This window comes from Jaculus jaculus, chromosome 14 (assembly GCF_020740685.1).
Source record: "Jaculus jaculus isolate mJacJac1 chromosome 14, mJacJac1.mat.Y.cur, whole genome shotgun sequence".
NCBI lineage: Eukaryota > Metazoa > Chordata > Mammalia > Rodentia > Dipodidae > Jaculus > Jaculus jaculus.
In genome coordinates, this window is record NC_059115.1 from 66,012,672 (window position 1) to 66,032,475 (window position 19,804).

The 19,804-nt window shown below is 38.1% G+C and overlaps 1 protein-coding gene and 1 pseudogene across 1 annotated transcript in view; one reads left to right on the forward strand and one right to left on the reverse strand.

The window, feature by feature from the left end:
- Syn2 (synapsin II) overlaps positions 1-19,804 on the reverse strand; it is a 151,317-nt gene that overhangs the window by 119,683 nt on the left and 11,830 nt on the right. The window lies entirely within an intron of this gene.
- LOC105944976 lies at positions 8,514-10,078 on the forward strand (annotated as a pseudogene).

The window sequence follows — 19,804 nt, forward strand, 5'->3', positions numbered from 1 at the left end:
CACCTTTGTGCATCTGGCTAACGTGGGATCTGGAGAGTAGAACATGAGTCCTTAGGCTTTGCAGGCAAGTGCCTTTTGCCACAAATGTATGAGTACCTGAGTTTGGATCCCCATACCCTGTGAACAACCAGACTCTAGCAGGCATCTATAATCCCAGGGTGCCTAGACAGAAGGAAAAAAACAGAGAATTCTCTGAAAGCTCATAGGACAGCTATGCTGGTAAATTCAGCAGTGAACAATAAAAGGTAAAAGATGAGATGGACCCAAGGTTGTCTTCTGACCTCTACACATATGCCATGACACACATGCCTAAAAAAGATAAGGTAGGAACTGATTTAGGGAGATACCTGATGTCAACTTCTCATCTCCATGTATTATGTGCACACACATACGTGTACACCTGCACACACACCAAGTGCACAAACATACATATACACATGTAAAAAAAAAAAAGAGAGCATAACAACAAAAACCATTTTAAGAGTGTTTTGCTATGTAGCCCAAGCTGACCTCAAATTTGGCAACCCTCCTGCCTTAGCTTCCCAAGCCTTAAAATTACAGGCGGGTGCCACAACACCCAGATTTTTTTTCTGGCTTCTCCCCTATTAGGTAAATATTCTGAGCTGTATACATTATCCTTGGGTTTTTTTTTTTTTTCCAGTTTCATTTTGATACAGGGATTTTGCTGAGCTGTCCAGGCTGGCCTTGAACTTTCTCTGTAGCTAAGGCCAGCCCTGAACTTGCTATTCTCCTAAAGTTCAAATCTACATACCTCACTGCCCAGCCATTCTCTACTTGTATAGGCACATCAAATACAGTATGTCTAAAAACACTCATCATTTCCACATAAAATATGCTTCTTCAGACTTCTCCAGTTTTCTTCTCTCAGTAAAGGGCCCCTCTGTGTACCCAGCTGTGCAGTCAGAACCTCAGTCGACATCCTTCGTAGGTTCATCCCCTCTCTACTTGTGCTTTGGGCAGAGCCCATTTCACCCCCAATGCCTGGGATGAGCATGTGATTTATGCCTTGCTTAATTAGAGAATTACATTCTTCTGATTATAGAGGTTGATTTAGGGATGGGCTTCAAATCTCAGTTTGTATCTAATTTTTTTTGTTTGTTTATTTGTTTGGTTTCAAGGTAAGGTCTCACTCTAGTCCAGGATGACCTGGAATTCACTCTGTAGTCTCAGGGTGGCCTTGAACTCACGGCTACCTTCCTACCTCTGCCTCCCAAGTGTTGGGATTAAAAGCATGCATCACCACACCTGGCTTGAATTTAAATTTAATTTGTTTTTAACTTGCAAGCAAAGAGATACAGACACAGAAAGGGGAGGCAAAAGGGAGAGCATGGGTACACCAAGGCCTCTAGCCACTGCAAACGAACTCCAGATGCATGTGCTACTCTGTGCATCTGGCATTTATGTGGGTACTGGGGAATCAAACCTAGATCATCAGGCATTACAGACAAATATATAAGCTGCTGAGCTGTCTCTCCAGCCCCCATCCTGACTTTTGGGAAGTGTTTTAGAGCACAGATATATTCTTTTTACATTGGACATGACTCTGGAAGGGTGGAAAGGCTAGGGTCCTCAGGAGAAGTGAAACCAAAACAAGGGAACAATAAAGTCTTTTAAATTCCTAAATTCTGCCAACCTGAAAACAATACCATAGTGTACCCTTGAAATTTGCTAAGATAGTAGATCTTAATGAAAATTAGTAAAAAGAAAATGATAACTGTGAGGTGATAGATATGTTAATTAGCTTGATTATGGTGTTTATTTCACAATGTATATTATATCAAAACATTAAGTGTATAGGATGCCTTAATCTTAATCATAGATAATTAAATTGTGAATTATGCCTCAGAAAACTGGAGAAAATTTTTTTGGATGCATACAAGACATCTACCCTAAATAGATACAGTCTGATGAAATGTTGATATTTACATACTTTTATGCTTTATATAAATAAGGACTATTAATCTTTAGGCTTTTGGTGATGATCAATTTATATTGATATGTTTATTTGCTCTTGATTCTTAAAGTGATGATTTCTTCCAACTGTCATTTCTTTCCTTATTCTTTAGTTGAGGCAAAGATGATCTTAATAATAACATGGAAAATAATAGTATTTTGGGAAGGAAAATTGAGTCATACAGAGTTTTGAATAAAAACCTAAAAATTCTGCATATTATACCTGTCATAGTAAGGGAATAACTATGCAAGTAAACACTATTACAAGTTTTTTCACCACTGGCAAAAAAAAAAATGAACAAAACAAAAGACCTGAAAGAGAACAGTATACCTGGGCATCAAACAAGGCAGGAACCATATCATAAAAGGCAGAACTGCATTGAGTATAGTAAAATTGAAATGGATAAACTGCTACAGACTTTCATACAGGAGATAAGGAGAGTCAGTGAAGAGGAATCTAAAAAGGTATTAACTCTGTGGGAGGTGGAAAATAGAGAAAGTGTGGGGGACAACACAAGCTGAAAGACAGCCTCAGGAAAAGTTATAAGGGACCCATGACCCTCCACTGACTCACCCACCTCCCACAACTTTAGCCAATCCATCAGAAATGGCCCATCACCACTGAATTGTAAAATGAGTAACAAGTAAAATTTATTTTCCTACAGTTTGGGAGGCTGAAAATCTGAGATCGAGGTACACTGTGGATACCTTCCCTTTGTAGGCTGCAGCAGACTATTCATCCCTTGTTCCTTCCTATGTTTGGTGGCTGCCCACAATCCTTTCCATTGTCCTCTGACTTGTAGCAACCTATTTTGCAGCTTCAGTTGCCATCTTTGCGTGGCCTTCCCTCCGTGTGAGGAAAAGAGTTTCTTACTGTTTTCTCTTTGGTAAGAGCATCAGTCATTGGATTTAGGGCCTACCTTCAATCCAGAATGATGCACTCTCAATTTTCTTAGACAGTTATTTCCACAAAGACACTATTTCAACATAAGGTCACATTCTGAGGTCCTGGATGGGCGTGAATAAGGGGGAAGAGGCATTCAACCCTCTATACCTTCCTCAGATCTACTTATGTTTGAACATTTGAAAGTCTCATACCTATGTTATAAGAAAATGTTACCTTTTCATTGAGCTACAGGAATATTTTCACAATGTTAAGCAATAACTATAAATCCCCAAGGGAAAACTAGATTTTAAGAAATTGCAAAGCAATCTAGCATTTGTCAATACACTCAAAATTTTGGGTTCTAGCCCTGTCTACATCAGTGACCAACTGTGAGTCACTGGACAAATTATTTCAGTTCCATGAGATTCCATTTTTTTCATCTTTAAAATGCTCTGTTACACAATTTGGGGGAGAATTTGAATGTGAAAGTGCTTTGTGAACTCTAACATAATGTGTAAACATTGCTTATCATTATAAAACCTTTAATGCTATTTAACAAAATGTACTTAGATGTCCATGCAGCATCTTAAATATCTTGTAGAGTGCTGGAGAGACTGCTTACTGGTTAAGGGCACTTCCTTACAAAGCCTGATGGCTTGGGTTTGATTCTCCAGTACTCAATGTAAGGGCAGAAGCACTGGGTAGTGCATAAGTCTAGAGCATGTTTGCAGTGACAGGAGGCCCTGGTCTCCTGTCTGTCTGTCTGTCTCTCTCTATCAAACAAATAAATTATTTAATTAAATTAACATACAGAGATAAGGGAATAAGTTCTACGACTTCAAAAGGCTCCATCCAATACTAATATATGAATTAAATATGAAAAAATCTAAGTTATTTTGAAATTATTCTAAATGTCTGACAGAGAAGACACTGATTTATAATAGCTCAAAGGAGGGAGAAATGAGCCAGACGTAGTGGTGCACACCTTTAACCCCAGCACTTGGAAGGCAGAGGTAAGAGGATTTCTGTGAGTTTGAGGCTAGCCTGAAACTATAGAATGAATTCTAGGTCAGCCTGGGCTAGAATGAGTCCCTACCTTTAAAAAAAAAAAAAAGAAGAAGAAGAAGAAGAAGAAGAAATAGAGGTAAGTCTTAATAGGACAGGCAAGATTTAGCTAGAAAAGGGGAATGTTTTGAGTAAGAGGTACAAGTAAAAATTAACAGTATAATGTTGGGTAATAGAGAAGAGACAAGCTTTCTAGGCACAGATAGTAAATTCTGGGGAAGAAAATAAGTCATAAGGCTAGACATAAATTTCAAAATTAGCCAGTATGTCTAGACTTGATGCAGAGTGGCAGTCAAAGGGTCACCTGAATAGAAGACCATGGTGAAATCAGGGACTTAAGGGAAAGTCTGGTATCATCTCCAGCCTAGATTAGCAAGTGTAGGGGGAAGGGAGGGCTAAAGGCAAGGACACAAACTAATCCAAAGCATGCTCATCTTCACCAGTCACCATAATCGTGACTGGCAGTAAAATCTGCAGCTTCTAGAAAGCTGCTTACCTCTTAGTTGATAATATAAGCCTTTCCTACTTTTTCCCCATGTGCTGACTTCACTAAGCCAATCACTGGGATGCACAGAAGCTTCCATTTCATATTTCTCATTTCCCGAGCACAAAAGCAGCTTGGAGGAGCTCCAATCTCATGTGAAAGTCCTCTAAAGCAGCATGGGTTGGGGCAGTCATTTAGCTTCTGTCTAAGCATTATGAAAAGCCCTTTCACCCAAGTTGCTGAGGACAACCATAGTCAAACACCTTATTGGCTCCTTACAGGAGTACTGGGCCAGCTCTTCCTCTTGGGAAGTTCAAGTTCTCTGTTACTAGAAATGGAGGAATCTCAGGATCTTACAGCTTTTGATAGATATGCAAGCTACACCCAGCGGTGGCTGGTTTCGGGGAGGCAGGTCTGAGTCAGGCAGTGAAATCCTCATTCCATCTGCTCTCAGTTCTCTGCCAAGTTCTGATGCCTGGACACAAGAGCTCCCACACCTACACTCAGCCCTTTCTTCTCTGAGAAGCAGAAACAAGATCTGTTTCAAGTCTTCTTCTTTCCTCTTCCCACGCTCTGACTCTAAGAAATTATCTCCCAGTTATAGGCTATAGAGAAGCACATATTTCCCTAGCTCCAAATAGGCAAAGGATGCCTGACTTTCCTATTGCTAATACCTTTTTTCTTTATTCTTCTTTGTTTCTTCCCTTCCCCCAGCTCACTTTGAGTACAATGTAAAAGGTACTTGGAAAAATAGCTACATGGTAAAGAATGAACTGAACTCCTACTTCATACCACATACAAAAATTAAGGCAAAATGGATCAAAGACCCAAATGGAAGAAATAAAATTATGAAAGTTTTAGAAGAAAATATAGGTATAGGGCTAGGGATATAGCCCAGCAATAAACTGCTTGCTTAGCATGTGCTCAATCCTCAGCACTGGGAAAAAAAAAAAAAGGTATAAATCTTTGTGATCTTACACAAACACAAAAACAAACAACAAAGCGACAAAAACAGATAAACTGAACTTCCTTAAAAGTTAAAATTTGGGCTTCAATAGTGCCAAAAGTGTCAAGAGGGCTACAGAAATGGCTTAGTAGTCAAGACACTTGCCTGCAAAGCCTAAAAACTCGTGTTCAAATCTCCAGGTCCCACATAGCCAAATGCACAGTGACAAATACTCTGTTCTCAGTCATAAAGTATAAGAAACATAGTGTAGTAGTTTGAATATATGTCCCCTGTAGACTTACATGTCTTTTTTTGTTTGTTTGCTTGTTTTTATTTATTTGAGAATGACAGACAAAGAGAGAAAGAGGCGGGGGGGGGGGAGAGAATGGGTGTGCCAGGGCCTCCAGCCACTGAAAACGAACTCCAGATGTGTGCGCACCCTTGTGCATCTGGCTAATGTGAGTCCTGAGGAATTGAGCCTTGAACCAGGGTCCTTAGGCTTCATAGGCAAGCACTTAACCGCTAAACCACCTCTCCAGCCCTAGACTTACATGTCTTATTAAAGCTTATAACATGGATATTCAGCCACTTTGCTGAAGGAGGCTTCCCTGGGGGTGAATCCTGGGATCTAGCCCAAAGGTACATTATGGGGCAGATCTAAATTACAACGCAAAGGTACGTTGGGGGACGGATCTCTACATAGTTTTGAGCTCTATGGGGCCTATTTGCTGCAAATTTGTGCTTGCTGCTTTCTGGTGTTTGCTGATTGGTGGTGGTGTCTCTCTGATTGGATTTATGAATGGAAACTAGTTTCTTCCACCATTGATGGAACTTTCCCCTGGATCTGTAAGCTTGAAATAAATCCCTCCCTCCCATAAACTGTGTTTGTTTGCATGTTCATCCCAGCAACATTGGAAATGACTACAACATATAAATTCAATTCCTTATTCATCACTTTGTAGCTGTATGGAGGGCAATTAGTAAATCTACTGCTCATATGTAAAGTGATAAATTTAGTAAGGTAACATATATTTTTAGTTTTGTTTTTTTTTTTCAAGGTAGGGTCTCACTGTAACCCAGGCTGACCTGGAACTCATTATGTAGTCTCAGGGTGGCCTTGAACTCACAGTGATCCTTGTACCTCTGCCTCCTGAGTGCTGGGATTAAAGGTGTGCACCACCATGCCCCACAGTAAGGTAACATATGTAAAGTACCTGTTAACAGTAACATTTCAGTAGCCTTCAGCTCACTCCTCACTGCTTAGTAAAATGGATGAAAACATGACTTGGCCCCAACTAACAAGGTACTGTGGCTCAACCTGAAACCTTTTCTTAACCAGAATAAGAATGATCTAGGATCTAAGGACACCTTAAAATCACAAATGGAAAAAAAAAAAAAAAGGTTGGTTAGTGAAATACCTTTAATATGTGTTTAATTGGAAATATGACTTCTCACTAATCTAATTCATAGGCTCATTAGATCAGGCTTTGAAGCTCTCTAGGCAGAGACATGATATTTGACAGGAGATTGAAAGGCACACTGCTCCAATTACCAAAAATAGTCTGCATTACAAATAAACATGTCTCTGGGGAAGATATCCATTTGGGGGCAGAGATGGAAAAGCTGAGCTGGGAGACCTACTCTAATTTTTACACATGAAGTAAAATTATAATCTGCTACCTTCAGAGATGAGTTTAAATGGAAGGACTCTGCTTGGTTTATTAGCGTTCAAGGGAGATGGGAAAATAGATTAGCAGAAAATAGTCTTAATAGGAACTTAAGTCTGATGTCACTTTAAGTACTAGACAATAAATAAATGTCAAAGAACAAAGAAAAATAAGAAGCTTTAAAGAAACCAAGTTTTAAAGTAAAAATTCCCTTTCCTGACAACTAAAAATCAGTCTGTAATATACCAAAGACACCAGAAGGAGTTCTAAGTTATAAAAGTATCATAAGAATTAACAAACACACACAGGGAGACAATCCTTAAGTTATTTTTCAACCAACCTACGCAACACCTGTCACAAGCCATCCAGGCTCTTTCTGGCTTGAGCAATTTTTTATCCATTCTTGGTGCTTTTGTATAAAAGCATCATTAATTGACTAATGGAGAGCTCAGAAAGGAGTTCATCTGCAGAGACAGGGGAAGTGAGGAAGGAAAAAGGCACAAAGCAGAGTCTAGACTTCAGATGCCGCTCTATCATTTCAACAGAGCAACTTCAAAGCAATTCACAATCACCCTGGCCCAGCCCTTATTTCCTAAGCTGGAAATTATACTACTTTATTATGAGCTAAGGTGACAATGAAATGAAATGATACATAAAGTCAATATTCACTGAGAATTATAAGGGAGTATATAGAGCTTATTATAGACTCACAAATGCTACAGTGTCCCTCCAGGGTCAGCTGAGAACATTTTTCATCCAAAACTGACTGTATAAATGACCTGGATACTGGAAGAAATCAGTCATAATCCCCCTTTGCCAAGACAACTGATAAGTTTATCTATTTTTTTACTTTTATTTATTTATTTATGAGAGAGAAAGAGACAAAGAAAGAATAGATACACCAAGGCCTCTAGCCACTGCATACGAACCCCAGATGCATGCGCCCACTTGTGCATCTGGCTTATGTGGGTCCTGGGGAATCAAACCTGGGTCCTTAGGCATTGCAGGCAAATGCCATAACCACTAAGCCATTTCCCCAGTACCCGATAGTTTATTTTTTAGAGAGTAGACGTCTAGTGAGGAAAGTGGTAATAAAGAGTAATTCTCATTTTCTCATAATCCTAGCATTGAAATTCCATCATTTTAACTATTCATGACTTAGAGAAGTTTTTCTATTTTCTGGCTCTTCTGTGAAAATGCAAAAAAAAAAATACCCTGAAAAATATTGCCAATAACTATTAAGTCCTCATAGCTGACCTCAGATTAACTCAACCTGCTGAAAACTAAGGGCTATGAAACAGGGGTATAGATAGCAGTTTGGGCTACATTTCCCAAGAATTTGCCAACCCAAGTTTTCAGTCTTATAATCTCCAATAATCAAATTTCTCCAAATTTTGTCATCTAGAAAATCTTCCCAAGCTGTTTAATTTTAAGTTGTTGCTCCCAGGGGATGGCTGGACAGAATGTAGTCAGCCTGAGACACACAATACAATGGCAACCTTTGTAAGCAAGCTGAGGGAGGACAGGAAGAACCTGAGTGAGGTGCTAGGGAACAATATGAAGCAACAGTGATATAACTTACAGTTGTAGCTGGAGCTCAGCAAAGAAGAGTGTAACCCTGAAAATCAATGACTTCTCACAGGATAATGTTCATTCGCACAGTGGTTTCCTCCTGGCTGCTCTGACATGTCAGATTTTGGATAATACACAGAAGGTATTGGATCTTTGCCATGGACAGGGGGTTCTGCAACCAAACCTGGAAAACCCAAGGGCAAGAAAAAGCTTTCTTCTATTTGTAAGAAATTTGATCATGGACTTCCACCCTTAGAATCTGTTCTTGATTGCTCAGCAGTTTGTGGCAAAGGATTCCCAAAATGATGATAACTTGAAACTCTGCTCCCACACAATAATGCTTCCTAATCAGGGTAAACTTGAAGGCAGAGATTGTGCCTGCCTATGAGCATGAGATGGCCAATGTCACTGAGGATACTGTTTTAGCTATTGTCTATGTAATGGAGAATCACCTCAAAGACAAACTCACCTCATTTGTGTCAAAAGAGAGAATGTTGGGTTATGAGATGGTCACTTAGTTTATTTATTTATTTTTATTTTTTATTTTGAGGGGGTTCGAGGTAGGGTCTCACTCTGGCCCAGGCTGACCTAGAATTCACTATGTAGTCTCAGGCTGGCCTTGAATTCACAGAAATCCTCCTACCTCTTCCTCCCTAGTGCTGGGATTAAAGGTGTGTGCCACCACACAGCCAGGACATTACCAAAGTAGGTCCACAGTATCAAGATGAATGACTTCATGCATGGGTTCTTTAAGGCATTAGAAGGTGGCAGGTTGCAGGTATTCTAAGAGTTCACTTGCCATAAAGAAACATGTCTTTTCTGCTCCCTGCCATCTCCAACCACTTGAGCACTCCTTCCTCAAAGAGGCCAGCCCTCACTACTTCACAGAAAGAGTTAGTTAAACTCAATTGATTTACTTATTAAATTTTTAGTTGAAATGGGTTCTCACTGTTGTAGCCTAGGCTGGCCTTGATCTCGCGGTGATTCTCCAGTCTCAGTTTCCTGAGAATGCCTTCCTTTCTCTGTAACTTTTTATTGATAACTTCCATAAATATAGACAATGTAGCATAATAACAATCCCCTCTTCCTCCCAAATTTCCCCTCTAGTGAATGAAGAGCTCATTTTAAATATACTTTTGATAGTACCATGACCTCATAGCTTACTTAAAGAACAATGTGACAGTGTACAACAACTTAATAGAAAACCCATCCGCTGATGATGCTGAGCAGCAACTTGCATTCTACTGGCATGCTCTGGGGACACTCTACCTGTTCCTTTGTCCCCAGTGAACATGCCTGGCCTTTTTGAAGCTTTATAGGTACACAGGGAAATCATTTCCTCACATACTGTGTACACGCATAACACTGAAAAAATCATTATGAAACTCTGACACCAGACTTATAAAGAGCTTCAACAGAACCAAGTCCACTGTCAGTGGTTAGCAAACTGGGAGGGCTTTTTGCTTTACTACATTAGAATGTAAGAGTATGGGAAAGTCACCAAATTCACTGGTTTTTAAAAGCTGAATGTTTTTTGGGGTCCACATTTCAAAGGTGAAGTATATGGAAATGTAGGATTGAGTACCTTTTATATTGCTACTGTGAAGTCATTAATAGATTAGGTATAACTGAAAATGAGCCATGTGTCTACGTGTATGTGTTCCCAATTAGGGAAGCAGACATTGATGAAGTCCTGTGCCTAGAATAGGAATGTTTAGATGAGGCATGTATGCTAGATGACATCCTAGAATTAAAAAGCTGTTGTAACTTGGTCCCCTGATCAGCAGGTCATTTATGTATTCAGTGATATATATTCTATAACTGACAAGTTTCAATTTTCTATTTCTCTAAATAAATGTATGCACATTGATTGGGATAATCTATGTATTAAAAATCAGATTTCTGGGGCTACAGAGATGGCTCAGCTTTTAAGGTGCTTGCTTGCAAAGCCAGAAAGTCCAGATTCAATCGCACAGTGTCCATATAAAGCCAGATGCACAAAGTGGCACATACATCTGGAGTTCGTTTGCAGTGAATAGAGGCCCTGGTGTACCCATTCTCTCTCTCTTTCCCTTATTATCATTCTTTCTCCAGGCAAGTAAATAAAAATTTTTAAAAAATAGATTCCTGGGCAGGAGAGATAGCTTAGCAGTTAAAGCATTTGCCTGCAAAGCTAAAGGACCTCGGTTTGATTCCCCAGGACCCATGTAAGCCAGATGCACAAGGAGGCGCATGCATCTGGAGTTCATTTGCAGTGGCTGGACACCCTGGCATGCCCATCCTCTCTCTCTCACTCGCTCACTCGCTTGCTCTCATTCTCACTGTGCCTCTTTCCCTCTCTCAAATAAATATTTTTTAAAATTACATTCCTCCTTTTAGTCACCAGTTTGCAACTGTAAGAAATCCTATCATTTTCACACCACAGAAAATAGGATTTGGAAATGCTATGCTATTAGACAAAATAAAGGTTTTTTCTTTGCATTTAAAACCCAAATCTGAACTCTTACCATGTTATACCCTTAGAAAGTATCTCCCTGTAACTCATGAATTTTTAGTATTAGTATGCTCATTTATTAATTATTCCAATGAAATGTGTTTTAAGAAATCTTACCAACAGGGACTGGGGAGGATGCTCAGCAATATGAGTACTTGCTGCACAATTATGAGGGTCTGAGAAACCTGAGACTTGCCCAGTTTGATTCCCTAACAGCCATATAAACACACTGGGTGTGACCACATATGTTTATAACACCAGTCCTGCAAAAGGCAGAGTCTGCATAATTACTGGGGCTCACTGACCAAAAACTGACAGCTTTGGGTTGACAAAAGACTCTGCCTCAAGGAAATGCACAGATATGCAACAGATGAAGAATACTCCATGTTCTCCTCTGGTCTCCATGGGATGTTCATGGAAGCACACACATCTGCATACACACATGCATATACCACACATCACGTCACATATCACATATATACCAAAAATAAGAGGAAGAACTATTACAAACCAACAGGGTTTATGCTAGGCAATTTTTCTGTTCCTGTAAATATCCACTGCTAACCTTTTGCTGATAACATGAAAATAATATACATTTAGAAATATTTTTATTCAAACAATGTTGATGGGTAAATTTGGATGTATAGATGGGTTTGCACAGACCTAACTAATGGATAGGTGTAGATATTAACAGATTGTTGATACATTTATGTATTCAATTTTGTACTTAAAATGTGACAGAATGTTTTGGAGGAAAATATTCTATTCTATTTTTTGCACTGGAAAATAAGACTTCATGTACCACTTTTGTTTCAGAAAGTATGTTCAGTGCTGGTGGGCCAAATTCATAGGATATGTGTCCAGGTACACAGAATAAGAGGTACCAGTGGAAGGAGAAGGCACAAAGAAAGAAAGCAAGTCACTATTCCCACAGCCTAACTAGAACCAGCAGCCCTGATAGCACAGAAAATCTATTCTTTCTCCTAAATTCCTATTAATAACTAGAAAAAATGCCTATGAAAATACTTAAAAGGGCCAGGTGTGGTGGCACACGCCTTTAATCCCAGCACTCGGGAGGCAGAGGTAGGAGGATCACTGTGAGTTTGAGGCCACCCTGAGACTACATAGTGAATTCCAGGTTAGCCTGGGCTAGAGTGAGAACCTACCTCAAAAATACAAACAAATAAAAAATACTTAAAAGGGGCTGAAGAGATGGGTTGGTGGTTAAGGTGCTTGTCTGCAAAGCTAAATTCCTCAGCATCCATGTAAAACCAGATGCACAATGTGGCACATGCATCTGGAATTCATTTAAGGTAGACAGAGGCCTTGTCATGCCTATATTCATTCTCATTTATTCACTCATTCATTCTCTCTCTCTCTCTCATAAATTAAAATTTTAACAAAGAATACTTAAAAGGAAATTAAACAGAGAATTTTTCTTCATATCTACTCGGGATCTACCTGTTGGCTATAATCACAGCCCACATACTATATTGAAATCTATTATATGGTAAAAGATGCAAAATCCTCTGAGATGTCATCTCATAAAAACAGTATACCAGGTATTACTACAGCTTAAGGATGAAAAATTGATACTCAGAGCAGAACAGCATCTTGCTTATGGCCTGAATTAAAATGGTCACTATGTTCCATGATACTGCTCACTAGCTCTTTGTATCAGAATCTAGCAGTTTCTACAGAAACATTCTCAGCCAGCATCAAAGAGAAATCCTTCAGACAAATGGTTTAGAAAATGAAGAAGTCTATAAAATTCCTTGAAGAATTGGTATTTTTGTCCACTTAATACAAGTTCCCAACCAGAAAGCTAACCACCTACTCTAAGATATATGAGACTCAATCCAGAAAGCCTGTGGAAATATACACAGGAGCAAAAGCAAAGACCTAGATTCTAAATCTACTCCTAAAGCCATTACTTCCTTGCTATTTAACTTTGGATAATCATCTTAACCTCTTAAGATCTGAATTTCTCCGTAAGATGACAATAACAGTTACTGACCACCAAGAGTGTTATGTGCAGGATTAAAGGCTGCATGGATGTGATCATGCTCAAAGTATAAAGATTCTACAAATTAGCCAGCTTAAAAACATCTTTCCTGGAGTCTGTTTTTAAACACTGATGGTGTTTTCTAAATTATATGCAACAAATTATACAAAACTAAAGGAAGAAATACTCACTCAGGTTTATTCTATTTTTTTCAAAATTATTTTTGGTCAAACCTACCTATAAACTACATGATTTGACTTAAAGACTCCCGTAAACACTCATGCAGTTATCTGTGTCTTAAACATGCTATGAAAATCTGCCTGTCATGGTGGAATATTTACTGAATATCTCTCATGTTAGTACTAGTTATGTTAGACATTTTCAAAGTTGATTTTGACTGTTTTTCCTAAGTATCTTCTGAAATATATTTTCTCTTCTCTTTATAAGACAAAGAGTCTGAGGAGAGGATAAGATATCACGCAATGTCAGAGCTGTGAGCACAGCTCAGTAACAGAGCACTTGCCTAGCATTTACAAGGTCCTAGGTTCCATCCCTGGCACAAAAAGAAAGAAAGAAAAGAAAAGAGAAAAAATTCCCTTTATCAGTCATACTTCTATATCATAAAGGAAAAGGAATGTCAAGGGATTTGCATAAGAAGAAATTCGGAGCAGCATTACCTGGTGACTTCAGAACATGATGACTAGGAGCATGGACACTAGTTCTAGACACCTAACTCCAAGCCCGGGAGCGTTAGTTTGTTCATTTGTAAAATTGGGCCAATAATAGCAATCTATAGCTAGTAAATGAGTTAATACTTAAAATGGTAATATGCAATTAAATACATGCCAACATATTATGTATTATCATGTTTTTCCCTTTGTCATCTGCCCAATCCCTAAGTGCCAACTAGCCTAATCTTCTCCACATACATCTATTATTATTATTATCATTGGTTTTTCAAGGTAGGGTCTCACTCTAGCCCAGGCTAACCTGGAATTCATGATATAGTCTCAGGGTGGCCTCGAACTCAATCTTCCTACCTCTGCCTCCCACGTGCTGGGATTAAAGGCGTGCGCCACCACACTCGGCTTACATCTTATTATTATGCTTTTTCCCTTTCTTAACTGACATGCCTCTCTCCTCCTTCACTAATCTAAATCTACTCATATTTCAAAACCCTAATCAGATCTGTTCCTTCTGTGAATTATTTTCTGACCTCTTTAGTCCACAGGCATCTTCTTCCTTCTCTGAATAACTTTTTACTGTCAAATAATCCAATATTTACAAGTCACAGAATTTCTATTTATCAATTGATCAATTTTGAAGATAGAAGTTTTGGCCCATATCACTAATTTTTATAATAGAAACTGAGGTTGCAAGAGTTAAATTGCTCTAGTTATGACACAAACAGTTCACATGGCAGAGATTTCAATCCATATTTCTTAAGTTCTTACAATGTTCCTTCCACTATACTAAACTAATTTTGCTTCCTTGAGATTGTTTATGACTTGTCAAAACCAAAACTGTCTATCTAAAATTATCTGAGTCTGGCCTGGTTTAGTGGTTAAGCATTTGCCTGTGAAGCCTAAGGCCCTGGTTTGAGGCTCTATTTCCCAAGACCCACGTAAACTAGATGCACAAGATGGCACATGCATCTGAAGTTTGTTGGCAGTGGCTGGAGTCCCTGGTGTGCCCGTTCTCTCTCTTTCTATCTGCCTTTTTCTTTCTCTCTCTGTCTGTCGCTCTCAAATAATAAAAATAAATAAATAAAAATATCTGATTCCAAGTATTTTACTGGTTCCATAGCTTTCATGGTAAGTATGACACTGAGTTAACAGTTGTTTAATAATTAATTCATTAATCTTTCATTGTCAGCCTTTTATGTTCCTAACAATTAAAATGGAAAGAAACACAGAACTTAAATTCTCAGTAACAGCTATTCATTAAGAGGGACTAAAGAGTACAATATATTTGTATCAACCCTATAGTCACATCACAAGATCCAAAAGAGAAAGAACCCATTCTGTGTTTCCAGAAACTAAAATTACAGAAGAAAAGTAATTGGGGGCTATGTTATTTTAATATTGGGGCTCTTCAAGGAGTCAAGTCCACAGCAGATAAGGGGATTTCAATTACTTCCCACAAAGCCCAAGCCTCTTTATACAGGATTAAATCAGGCTGAAGTTAATGCATAAGTTAGACCCCCAGAAACAGAGAAGCAGATGTGAGATTTATATCCTGGAAAAAGACTGATAGTTATGCTTGAGAAACCTAGAACAGAAGAATGGTCTTACATAAGAAAATAAAGAAACATACAAACTTGAAAAAGGCTCAGAAAGCAAAGACATGTCAGGATCCAAGCTGAGAGAGGCAGAGAGCATAGACTCAGTTCCACATGGGAGTGTTTACACACAACAGAGGGATAAATGAGAGAGCAGAGCATGTTACAGTGTCAGCCTCATGTAAAGGAGAGTAGAGAAAAACCTATTATAGGGCTGGAGAGATGGCTTAGCGGTTAAGCACTTGCCTGAGAAGCCTAAGGACCCCAGTTCAAGGCTCAATTCCCCAGGTACACATTAGCCAGATGCCCAAGGGGGCACACACATCTGGAGTTCATTTGTAGTGGCTAGAGGGCCTGGCGTGCCCATTCTCTCTCTATCTGCCTCTTTCTCTCTCTGTCACTCTCAAATAAATAAATAAAAAGAAAAATAACTATTCTAGTAGCAGTAATTAATATTTTTATTACTGTAGCAGACAGCTTCAGGTTCTCTGAGATGAACTTTCAGACCAGACACAGATATGGAGGAAGGGATATTTATTGAAGCTTACAGATCCAGGGGAAGTTCCATTACAGCAGAAGAAACTGGCCTGCCTTCACAGGATCAAGCAGAGAGAAAGAAGCACAAGCCACAAGCCAAAAGCCACATAACACACTTCAGGAACTCCAGCTAGGCACACTTTCCATATCTTTAGATTGAAATCTGAAACCCACCACCACACCTTAAGATCCACCCAGTGACACTGCCTCCAGCTAGGTGGCTGCAGATGCAAACTACAAACAAATAAACAACTGAATATATTTGGGGCCATCTATTCTATTCAAACCACCACAATTACACTTTATAATTTATAAGAAAGTATTTACATATATAATTTATATATATAAAGATTATATGTATATACTAGAGAGAGAATATAAATAGGAATCAAGCCTGATGGAATAGGACTGAAATTTCAGCTACTTTGGAGGCTAAGGCAGGACTACAAGTTCAAGTCAGCCTAGGCAACTCTCAAAATTCAAAAAGTAGAAAGATATGTAGCTTAGTAGTTAAGAGTTTGCCTAACATAGCTTCAGTTCCCAGTACCTCAAATATAAATAACAATTTACTAGTCATTAACTAGCTACTCTCATTAACATAGCTGCTGGTTGTTTATAAGAAACTAAAGAACTGGGTTGGAAAGATGGCTTAGCGGTTAAGCGCTTGCCTGTGAAACCTAAGGACCCCAGTATGAGGCTCCATTCCCCAGGACCCACGTAAGCCAGATGCACAAGGTGGTGCAAGCGTCTGGAGTTCATTTGCAGTGGCTGGAGGTCCTGGTGTACCCATTCTCTCTCTCTTTCTATCTGCCTCTTTCTCTCTCTGTCTGTCACTCTCAAGTAAATAAATAAAATTTTTTTAAAAAGAAAATAAAAAAATTGCTGAGGTGTTGGGGGCCTCTTTTTATCATACCAATAACTGGGGGCTAACTCCACAATGCACGACCCATTTTCATTAACAAGGAGGGTCTAATGGGAAGGGGTAGATCACAGATGAGCCTAAATAATGGTACCAAACTGCCTGTATTTACTGAAAAGAAAACTAATAAATTAAATTAAAAAAAAAATCCCCGAGACTTTGGGGAACATACATTCAATTTCAAACTACAAAAATAAATAAATAAATAAATAAATAAATAAATAAATAAATAAATAAAATAAAAAAATTGCTTCCCTCATCATTGACATTTTAATATTTTAATGAGTCATTGATTGATTTAACAAGCAATTACTAAAACCTTTTTTGTCCTGCAATACTAAAATAAAAGCTATGGTCACTTCTCAAGGGATCTCAGAATTGTTAAACATAAGGAGATGGAGAAGACTGACAGGTATAGCTGATAGTTGACCTTTGGAAAAAATATAACGTAGCATCTATGTGCAATGAACAAGCCATATATGTGTGTGTGTGTGTGTGTGTGTGTATGTATATGTATACATACATATATATATGCACATATATATATGTATGTATATGTATGTATGTATGTATGTATATATACATGATACAACATGAGAACCATAGTTATTCAAGATTCTTGCTAAATGAATAGATTATAACTGCTCTTACTGTATTGTTGGAACAGGAGAAACTAGGTGAGATGATGACTATGTCAATTTGTGTTACTTATTATAACTTTGTTTTACTATCATTATCATATAAGTATCACATAACACCAACTAGTCCAAGCAGGTCTTCAACTTGGAATCCTCCTGCCTTAGCCTTAGCTAGGATCACAGGCTTGTTCCACCAGATTTAGAAAGACAGATGATTGATTGATTGATTGATTGATTGATTGATTGATTGATTGATAAGATAGATAGATGAATGATACATACATACATACATATACTTTACATACATTTGTAAAGTGCAAAGAGCTATAAAAGCATTAATTATAGTCAAATAAAACTTCATTATTGCTGGGCATGGTGGCGCATGTCTTTAATCCCAGCACTCGGGAAGCAGAGGTAGGAGGATCACTAAGAGTCCAAGGCCACCCTGAGACTACATAGTGAATTCCAGGTCAGCCTAAGCTAGAGTGAGACTCTACCTAGGAAAATCCAAAACAAACAAACAAAAAACTTCATTATAATACAGTGAGTTAATTATTATGAGAGGTAAGCAAGCACAATGTTTCTCACATAAATTAAACAAATTTAAGGATTATTTCTAATCCTACCTCCAAACAAATAAACAACTAAATTTTTACTATATAAACTTTAAAATATGTATGTTGAAGGTATTCAATATGTTATATGAGAGCCGCATAATAAAATAGCTACAATAATGGAATAAATTAATGCATCTACCTCTCACATAGTTACCCATTTATACCAATAAGGCAAAAGCAGTTATAATTTATTAACTTAGCAAAAATCTTGAATAGAATAAACTAGTAACTACGATCCTCATGTTATACATCATATTTTGTGACTTGCTCATTTTATATATTTACTACTTTGCATTGTTTTCTTCTAAAGGCCAATTATATAAAGAATAAAATAGTTGACTGATTTTGGGTCAAAGGATATAAAGCAGCAACTGACTAAACTGGATCTTAATTTTTCAGAATTACCCAGGCATGAAGAAATTTACAGGAAAAAGAAAGCCTTTCAAGTAGGAATAGCAGGAGCGTAAATGAAGGTATAGGGTCATGGCACATTTAGTTAACTTAAGTAGTCTATCATGAGTGAAAAATCAAAATGAATGAGGAATCAAAGAAGGAAAGACTTAAGAGATAAACGGATGCAGATTATGAAGGATTGGTGTGTGCTTTCTTTCAACATTTGTCAACCACAAGCTGTTTCAATTCTCCAAAAATTCTATTCTACCACTATATAGTTTATAATAAAATTACTTTTTAGAACAACAACAACAAAAAAAGCCAGGCGTGATGGCATAAACTTTTAATCCCAGCACTTAGGAGGTAGAGGTAGGTGGATTGCTGTAAATTTGAGGCCATCCTGAGACTATGTAGTGAATTCCATGTCACTACGGGCTAGACAGTGAGACCCTACTTCTGGGGAACAAAACAAAAAACAATGGGACTGCAGAGATGGATTAGTAGTTAAGGTGTTTATCAGCAAACCCAAAGGACTCAGGTTTGATTCCCCAGTACCCACATACAGCTGGATGCACAAGGTGGCACATGTGTCTGGAGTTCATTTGCAATGGCTAGTGGTCTTGGCACTCGCTCTGTCATCTATTTACCTATCTATCTATCGATCGATTGATCTATCTCTCTGTCTACCTATCTACCTGCCTACCTACCTACCTTTTATCTGCTTTTTCCTCTCTTAAATAAATGAATAAAATATTTTAAAAACAAAGAATATATTATGATAGTTTTGAAGAGTCCTTACATATTAGCAATTAAAGCATTCCCACACTCCCAGTACACACAAAGCCCAAAAAGCTATCTGGAGAAGACATACAATATTTGATAAGCATATAGGCTCAAAGCAGTAACACAAAGGAACTGTTTCTCTCAGGAGAAAGAATTAAGCAGCTTAGGTGACCCAAGACTAGAGTGTCACATTGAGAGAAGAGTTATAAGGATATGACAAGGAAGTGTTATTTTAAAAAAAAAAAAAAAAAGGTTCTTTTGAAAGCTAAGTGTCAACATAGGGTAGGTAAGAGAAACTTGACCCTAAAATTGATTCCAACTGCCTTTGCTCTGCTCAGAGATACTGTGGACCTGATAATGTGTTCCATTTTGTGGGCTGCTATAGATGCTCATTCAAAGCTAAATATCAGGAAATGTATGATTTCTAGAGCTTTTAAATTATTCACTAATTTACCTTGCATAAGTATTCTAAAGCTTATATTTGAAGAGAAAGATTGACTTTCCCCATGATAACATACCTTTCTACCTACAATGTTCCCTTCT